Source organism: Archocentrus centrarchus, chromosome 16, assembly GCF_007364275.1.
Source record: "Archocentrus centrarchus isolate MPI-CPG fArcCen1 chromosome 16, fArcCen1, whole genome shotgun sequence".
NCBI classification, from domain to species: domain Eukaryota; kingdom Metazoa; phylum Chordata; class Actinopteri; order Cichliformes; family Cichlidae; genus Archocentrus; species Archocentrus centrarchus.
In genome coordinates this window covers 19921059-19930364 of record NC_044361.1, presented here as the reverse complement: position 1 = coordinate 19930364, position 9306 = coordinate 19921059, and the positions used below count along the sequence as shown (strand labels likewise).

The following is a 9306-nucleotide window of genomic DNA, read 5'->3' as shown; positions in this document are numbered from 1 at the left end:
CATACCTTCAATACTATATTTCCTGGGGTGAAGTTCCCCTAGGTGGCGCTGTTGCAACAGGTTAAGATAACTCTTAGCCACACAGGGCCAAAATTATACCTTTTTTTTAATAGCTTTGGTTTCCCCTAAAAAAAAATATATATATATTTTATATCAACACCTTTTCTGTGTTTAGATCAAACACTCACCCATGGGAATCAACACTCAAAGGGCAGCTGCACATTTTAAGCATTTTTGACTGTTTTTGGACATTTTAAAACACTGTTTATCAGAGAAAAATAATTTACAAGTCTGTTCAGGCAAATGATAATTTGGAGCCTAACAAAACCTCTGAAATGGTCTAATACCTTTTTTAAACAAATTACACAATGAAACTAAAACAATTAAGGTCTTCAAATTGGTTCGCAAAAGCATGACTAAAGGGAGGACTCAGCATTGTTATTGTGTTTTGTGTACTTAACTATCACAGATAACACTGGGTTAATCTGGGATCTTTGAGGCCTAGGCCTCAAAGTTAGATAAAAAATTATATTGAGTACAGAATTCATATTATAAAGGGGCTTACTTTTACTTGTTAAGTATGCATGTGTTATAATGTACACATAAAAAAACAGCAGAGGGCAATTTTTGTCATATTTGCACAAAAGTTTGTTTTTTTTTTTTTTTTTTTTTTTTTTGCGTTTTTTGTTTTTTTTTTTGTTCTTTGAAATTGCCTGCAGTTTTTGATTCCTTACTCATTGCATGTTATTCACCGGATTGGATGAGCTGCGTGAGGAAATTTGGCAGTTCATGGAAATTAAAGGAAAACATTCACGGGGCTCCAGGATGAGAAGTAGCTGTGTGAATTGGCCTTTCTTACGAAGCATCTTAATGATTCGAAGGGCTGTCGCACCTGTGTGATAAGGCACGTCACCAAATTCAGAAAGTATTTCCTCCAGAAAAGACTTTAACCGCCGGTGATTTAAATCTTTGCCTCTTATAAAGTTCACTGCCTGTGTTACGGTGCTTGTGACACGTTTCATCAGCGGACTTCGCTTCGCAGCGTTTCCTGCTTTGTGACGCGGTGATCAGCTCACCTGTGCAGGTCTCCGTCTGCATTGTCTCCCGCGTCCGTCCCACCAATCCTCTTACACTGAGCCTTGAGTTTGATACCTGTGCTTTACACTCTCCTACTATCGTTGCAAAGAGGTCCGAGGAATCTTCCGGGAATGGTTGCGCTATTTTCTGAAGAACTCATAGGTTATTAGGCGGTGATTTGATACCTGTTTATCAATTAACTGGAACATAAATATAAATATCTACTCCAGAGGAAATAGATTCGCAGCGTAAGTTACACTGGTGATGTGTCCCAGTAAGATTATATATATATATATATATATATATATATATATTATATATATTATATATATATATATATATATATAATATATATAATATATATATATATATATATATATATATATATATGCACTTGAGCTTCTGTAATATGCAAATTTCCCCGTCGTGGGATCATTCAATTTTATCTTATCTTAAGAAGTGAATCGTCTTAACCCTGAAATTCTACTTTGTAGTGCAGGTCTGGTTATTAAACAGAAGGAAGACGAAATATCTTCAGCTGCTCAGGTAAATAAACTTCAGTCACTTTGTCGGGATTGCGCAAGGCTTTGTTGGAGTTTCCCTTTCAGAGCGCAAAATTGTGGGAGAAGAGTTTCACACAAACCTGTTTTACCCGGTAAATTTAACTCCGAAAAAGCATGGCTTATTTTGTGTGTGATGGGGTTGTGATAGTTGCTGCTATGAGTGTTCCTTCATGTGGAATGAGAGGGGGAGATGTTTTCAGAACGAGTGCGTAATTGGTGCGCTTGGACGGCTCAAAGTTCTGTCCTGAATCTTTTCACTCAGTCCTCACCGTACATGTTTAGATAATGTCCCACATAATTTTTCCCCCTAATAATGCTGGTAGTCGGTGAAGGGAAGAACACAACTGAACGTCGAGCTTCAGAGGGAAGAATACGAGCATGTGGGTTGCTTCACAGAGAATTTCATGCTTTTAGTCATATTTCTGTACAGCGATTGTACAAAATGAAAGCCTCTCGGCATGTCGTTTCTCGGCAATGCGCGCACCATGTGAGCATCTAATCGTGTTGAACCAGAAAAGCAGCAAAACTCAAAACCCTGGGTCCAAGACGCACTCAAAAAATAATTCTTTGGATTTACTTAATAATTTTATGTCAACAATTTCCACGAAACTCACTTATGTTAGATGTAATTTATTAATATTATTAAAATGAAAATAATTCCCTTCTATATCTAGTCAACTTGGATTTAATTAACAAGTCAACATTCACACAGTATTAAAAAAAAAAAAATCCGTAAAAAATTTTTCTACTGAAGTTCGGCGGACTTTTCCGTAAATGGTAAAACAGAAAATTCTGTAGATTTACAGTATATCCCCTGTATCCGTACTATTAACGGACATTTCCGTCAACTCTAAAACAGAAAAATCCGTTTATTTACAGGAATTTCTTTACAATTAACTGATTCTTCTGTTAATAGTAAAATGTTTATCTCACCATTAACAAGCAGTGACTTTCACTTTAACTTATTAAATTTACTTTTTTATATCCTCAAAAATACATTTCTAGACAATTATAATCTATCCAGCATTTGTTCAAAAACTCTTCATCTTTGTTATAATCTGTGCTTAGTAAACAACACTGGTGCACTTAATAACTAGTACATTTAAGGTTAAACATCCCTTTATTTTCTTCAACTCAAAATCTATATCAATATAAACAGGCCAACATAAATTCAACAAAATGCAATTTCTTCTGCTTCACGTAACTGTGGTAATTAACACAACATAAAAATATTTCATAACTACATATGTAGTTTCAACTTAACAAATTTACATGAGTACAAAAACCACCAAATTTTGTTTCGTTGGACTTACTAAATATAATTATGTCAACCATTTCCTCACAATCTCCTGTCTCTCTCCCCTCAGCCCCAACTGCCTGCGGCAGATGACTGCCCCTCCCTGAGCCTGGTTCTGCTGGAGGTTTCTTCCTGTTAAAAGGGAGTTTTTCCTTCCCACCATCGCCAAGTGCTGCTCATAGGGGGTCATTTTGACTGTTGGGTTTTCTCTGTATTATTGTAGGTTCTTTACTTATAATATAATGCGCCTTGAGGCAACTGATTGTTGTGATTTGGTGCTATATAAATAAATAAAATTGAATTGAACTGAATAGTTAAGTAAATTCAATGGTTATGTGAAAAACTCAAATGAAACACAATAAAGCACCTATCTGGTGAGCTGCCTGTGTTTAAATAGATTTGTGTTACTATATAATCCTGTCAGGTTTGGGCTGTGGCCAACGAGGCAGAGGACCCCAATGCAGGACTCAGACGAGGAGGTTAACAATACTAAAAGCTTTAATCAAAAAATACTAGAACGTAGCATAAACATGAACGTGGCATAAAGCACACAGCAGGGAAAAACCAACTATTAACTGATGACGCGACAAAGAACTAAACAACACAGAGACCTTAAATACACAAAGGTATAACGAGGGAAAAGGAAAACAGGTGACAACACAGGTAAACGAAATACACTGACGAGACGAGGGGAAGTAACTGTAAACACAAAGCACAATGAACACAAGATCGTCAAAATAAAACAGGAAGTGACCTAACCAAATGCATGCAGACTTAACACAGGGAGACTGACACACAGAGGGAATGAGAACATGACCAACTAAACACAAGACATGAGACAAGGGAGAGACACTAAGAAAACAGGCAGAACTAAACCAGAGCTAAGGGAAAGGGAACCTAAACACAGAAGGGCCAAGACTTAAACACACAGGACCACAGGGAAGACCAGAACATGGAAAACTAAACAGAAAACAAAGACAAACTAAAATTCAAAAAATCCTGAACAACCAGAAAAAAAAAAAGAACTTCACAAAATTCAAAACACTGGGCCACCACTGAGGTTACAGGGCTGCTGGTTTTCTGTATTCATGTCAACAAATCATATCAAAAGAACCACTGAACAACAGTGGGGCTCAATGACAATGTCTGGAACCATAGACAATACCTGTTAATACATTGCTGCTTCTGGCATTTCACGTTATTTGCTTTCAGTACAAAAAATATAGAAAATCCCCAACTCACAGTTCAGCTATATAACAACCATCAGCTGAAATCCCACAGATAAAAATGGCACACACACAATTAACAATTAATTTTCTATTCACTCCTAAAACTTATCTGAGGAAGCATTTGTCAACATCTGTCATTTATATGTGAGTTTCAAAATAAAATGCTAAAATGTTATTCTTCCTAATTTAAGAGTTAAAAATACATTAAATAGCAATCTTATGGGACCTGCAGAAACCCAGTCATTTTCTGCAACAAAAATATTTTCAAATTAGGATAAACAGAAAAACCAGCTATATACAAAAGGTGAAAACACATTATACACTACACAGGAATTACTTACAAATTCTCCTTTTCCCCTTTATGAGTCATCTAAAATTAAAACCATTCCAAAACTGTAATTATAACAGCCCAGCAAATTAGGAAATGCAATAATATTCCAGCTACACACTTTCCTCTGTGCCACTTCTGACTGTTCCATAAAAGCTCTTTAATGCTTCAGTCTACGTGTCGTATCTTGTCTAAAATGTTCCTTCAGATAGTTTTTTTTTTAGCACTTGAGCCTTTGTTGAGGCAGTTTTCTTCTGGAAACGTGTGTACAAATATAGCATATGCAATGCTCCTATAAGGTTGTGAAACACTTCCACACTTCTGATGAAGGATTCCAACACCTTCAACAGGTCATCATCTATGGATTCTGCATGTTAATGTTTCATGGTGAAACATCATTACCATCATCTCCTTCTTGGTTGTCCTCAACATCCTCAACACAAAACATAAAAACCTTTAGTCAAAACAAGCACACCAGAAAAATAATTATTGCAGAGAAAATGACATTTAACACTCCCCAATTCACCATCACAACCAGACATAAGTTGGTGGCAGCTTTTCTAGATCTGTTATTACCTGCTGTTGGTATATTTGCATCCTTTATGAATCATGCAAATCATGCTGTGTGTTCTGAAGGAAGCACAGCTGCGTTAACATTTTTATATTCTTATTGTCAAAAGTTTGGATCCAAAACAAAAGGAACTGAATTAGTAACAAATGTTGTGTATTATTTAACGCCTGGTTTGTATTCTATGTACAATACTTGAGGCCACCCCTTATTTCTTTATATTTTGCTGGGCTAATAGGAAAAGGTCTATGAGACATACAGAATATCAAGGCAAAAATTGAGATTTTACAATTCTAAAAGTCAATATTTCTCAGTATTTGGTATAAGCCCCCGATACACCACCAACCCCTTCACGTCTCTAACCGTTTTTCCCCACTCAGTGACACACCCACCGAGGAACAAACTCTGGTTATTGGCGACTCTGTTTTGAGAAATGTGAAGCTAGAGACACCAGCGACTGTAGTCAAATGTCTTCCAGGGCCAGAGCAGGGGACACTCAAGGATATTTGAAACTGCTGGCTAAGGCAAAATGTAAATTTGATAAGATCATAATTCACGTCGGCAGCAATGACACCCGGTTACGCCAGATGGAGGTCACTAAAATTAATATTGACTCGGTGTGTAACTTTGCAAAAACACTGTCAGACTCTGTAGTTTTCTCTGGGCCCCTCCCCAATCAGGACCAGGAGGCGACATGTTTAGCCGCATGTTCTCCTTAAATCGCTGTCTGTCTGAGTGGTGTCCACAAAACAACGTGGGCTTCATAGATAATTGGGAAAGTTTCTGGGGAAAACTGGTCTTGTTAGGAGAGACGCATCCATCCCACTTTGGATGGAGCAGCTCTCATTTCTAGAAATCTGGCCAAATTTATTAACCCTCCTAAAACCTGACTACCCAGGGTTGAGACCAGGAAGCAGAGTTGCAGTCTTACACGCCTCTCTGCAGCTTCTCTCCTCCTGTCATCCCCCAAAAACCCCATCGCCATAGAGACGGTGCCTGCTCCCAGACCACCTGCATCTGTGAAGTAATTACTGTACAGTATTTGCACAAGTATGCACAAGCATTTGTGCATGTGTTTTTACCAAAAGTCAGAAACACCATATATGTTTACTTTGAATCCACTTTATAGCTGTGACAATAAATGGTGTCATTGTCACTCTAAACTTCACAGCCCTAAAAATGATATTGAAGGTCCTCTCTTAAAGGAGCACTGAATTAACATTCTGCTCAAATGTTATTCCAAAACTGAAAATGTTATTCAAAACATCTAAACAGCCCTGCGACAGGCTGGCAACCTGTACAGGGTGCACCCTGCCTCTGGCTCTATGACAGCTGGGATTGGCTCCATGTTCACTTTTTTCGAAATGTGGTTCAAACATCTCCACTTAATCTCATCTATCCAAAAGACAGTTCCAGAAGTCTTGTGGTTTGTTCAGATGCAACTTTGTAAATGTAAGCTGTGCTACCATGTTATTTTTAGAGCTTACATGCTACTGAGGCCTGTAGAGTCTGAGATGCAGCACTTGGGTTTCCCAATTTCTCTGAGCCTTGCACATCTGGTGAGATGCAAGGTCTTTTACAGCCTAATTAATTCTCTCACATTCTCTCCCTCATCATTAGGAAGACCCTGCAAATTCAACACCAAACACACCTTCTTAGATCCTTAAGGGTCACTTATCTGCCTAAGAGCAAAGAAACATCTCTTGACAGCGACCGACTATTTTCTTAGAAAGGAGATCGATCCAAACTTTGATCTGGTGTAGGAGCTGCTTCCTGAAAATACCACAACTTCTACTGTTGTTCGGATTTCAATATTCAGTGAACTACTAGCAGGTTTGGTGTAGCAATGGTTCAGATTTTTCTTTATGAGCACTGAGCCAAAGTTTTACATTACACAATGGCACTGTGTATATTAACAACAGAGTAATAATTAGATGCTCAGGCTTGATGTTGTATCTGCCAAGCAGGATTTATAGTTTGGTTTGTTTATTCTCCTCTCCTGTTTAATTTTGTCCTTTTTTAGGACAGAGTATGGAATCTGCACCTTCTCACAGAATCCTGCGACCCCTTCTGCTCAGTGTTTTTATACTGGGATGCTCTGTGATTCTGTTTTTGATGTATTTTAAACCTGATACAAGTTGGTTACCAGGTTCTGTAAGTCAGTACTGAAAGCACCTAGCCCGAAACCTTCTCCACCAAGAGCAATGAAAACGTGATCACTATGCTTATCTGGATCTGGCCCTTTGGACAAGTGCGCGACCTGAAGGACTGCAACTCACCCTTTAACATTGATGGCTGTTTCATCACAGCAGACAGGAACCTCTACAGTAAGGCAGATGGGGTCTTCATTCACCACCGAGACATCCACTCTGACCTGTCCAACCTGCCACCGCTCCAGCGACCACCATTCCAGAAGTGGATATGGATGAATGCAGAGTCGCCTACACATTGCTCCCAGCTGCCGGCATTTGATAACCTGTTAATCTGACTGTCAATTATCGTCAGGATGCTGACATTACAGTGCCTTATGGGTACATTGTACCAGCAGAGCGTGAGGAGGATTTTATCCCACCAGAGAAAAACAAGCTGGTCTGCTGGATTGTGAGCAACTGGAACCAGAACCACATTGCGGGTGAATATTACAATGAGCTGAAAAAACACGTGGAGATTCACACATATGGACGAGCCTTTGGGAAGCCCATCTCTGACCAAGACTTATTACCCACCATTGCCAGCTGCAAGTTCTATCTCTCGTTTGAGAACTCCATCCACAAAGACTACATTACTGAGAAACTGTACAACCCGCTGTCAGTGGGGACAGTGCCAGTGGTTCTTTGGCCCACCCAGACAGAAATTATGAGAACGTTATCCAGGGAGACGCCTTCATTCATGTGGAGGACTTCAATCGCACAAGGAGCTGGCTGATTACCTGCTGCTCCTGGACAAGGACGAGAAAATGTATCTCAGATACTTTGAGTGGCGGCGGCACTTCAAAGCAAAGTACCACTGCTTTTCCGACAGAGCATATATGCCTGGCTTGTGAATACTTGCATAAGCACAAGGAGTACAAGAAAGTCAACAACCTTAATAAGTGGTTCTGGAGTGACTAGTGCTTTTTTAGGGTTGTGTGGTTCTTGTTATGCTGTTGAAGAAACAGTTTTAAGATGTTTGTCCATTGGTTACACAAAGGTTCATTGCTGTTCAGTGTCTTGCTTGTTCTTTTTTCTTTGAATTTTAGTTGCTGTGAAATTTTGTTAATCCCTACTTCATGTTTGAATTATTCATTTATAATTTTCTTTAATTATTCATGTCATGAGATAACATTGATTATTATCTCCTGTTCATGTTGCTCCTCACGGCACTTGAATGCCATGCTTGGCTGGCTGTGTCAACAACGAAAGTAGAAAGAGGGTGCATGGAGTCTAGTAGAATTATAAAAACAAAATTGTTAGGCATTATCTGCTTTTATTTGGGAATTGAGGCCATGGCCAAATTTAAAATACAAATATAAAAATATAAAATATAAATCAAAAACAAACTGTGCTGCAGAAAGAGCACTTATCAAGAAGCCGAAGGTGTGTCTGTGCATCTGATTGATAGCTGGCCTATGAATAAAGACTGCTTCCTCCCTTTACCCCCGTGTTAATATCAGTGAAAGCACAGGTGTTTTTTTTCTCTTCATGCCTTCATAAATGCTCATTCTGTTCTGTATTTAATTTTGATTGATTGTCATGATGCTAATAAATATATTTAACAAAAAAAAATGGCAATCAAATGACTGATAAAATTACATTATAGTGGAATTAGTAGTACTCAAAGTGAAGGACAACAAAACCTAACACAACCTCTGAGGATGAGCAAATCTAATTAGTCCAAAAAAACTGCTGACACTGCCAGATATTTGACCTAATGAAAAATGTTTGTGTTTTGATAAGCAGGATAAAATACTAAAATCTAGTCTCAAAACAAAAAATATTTCAAAATGCACAATGTGATCTATTAATAAACTCGTCATACATGAGAGAAGTGTGGTTATTTTAAAGTTGTCTTTGTGTTCTCTGTCAACTAAAGGCACTCACGCTGTTGTTTCCATTGAGGCTAAAAACGTGTGTTTGTTTTCTAATTTTATTAATATTTAGGGTATTCTCCAAACCCATCGTATATACAGTATATATCCTTTATTAGCTAGCCACTAATGCCTAGAGCAGTCATACTCATCTCACGGCCCGCGGGCCAAATCCGGC

The 9306-nt window shown here is 38.4% G+C and overlaps 1 pseudogene; it reads left to right on the top strand.

Moving 5' to 3' along the window:
• Positions 1-1082: 1082 nt before the first annotated feature.
• Positions 1083-9069, top strand: LOC115794514 (alpha-(1,3)-fucosyltransferase 9-like; annotated as a pseudogene).
• Positions 9070-9306: the final 237 nt, after the last annotated feature.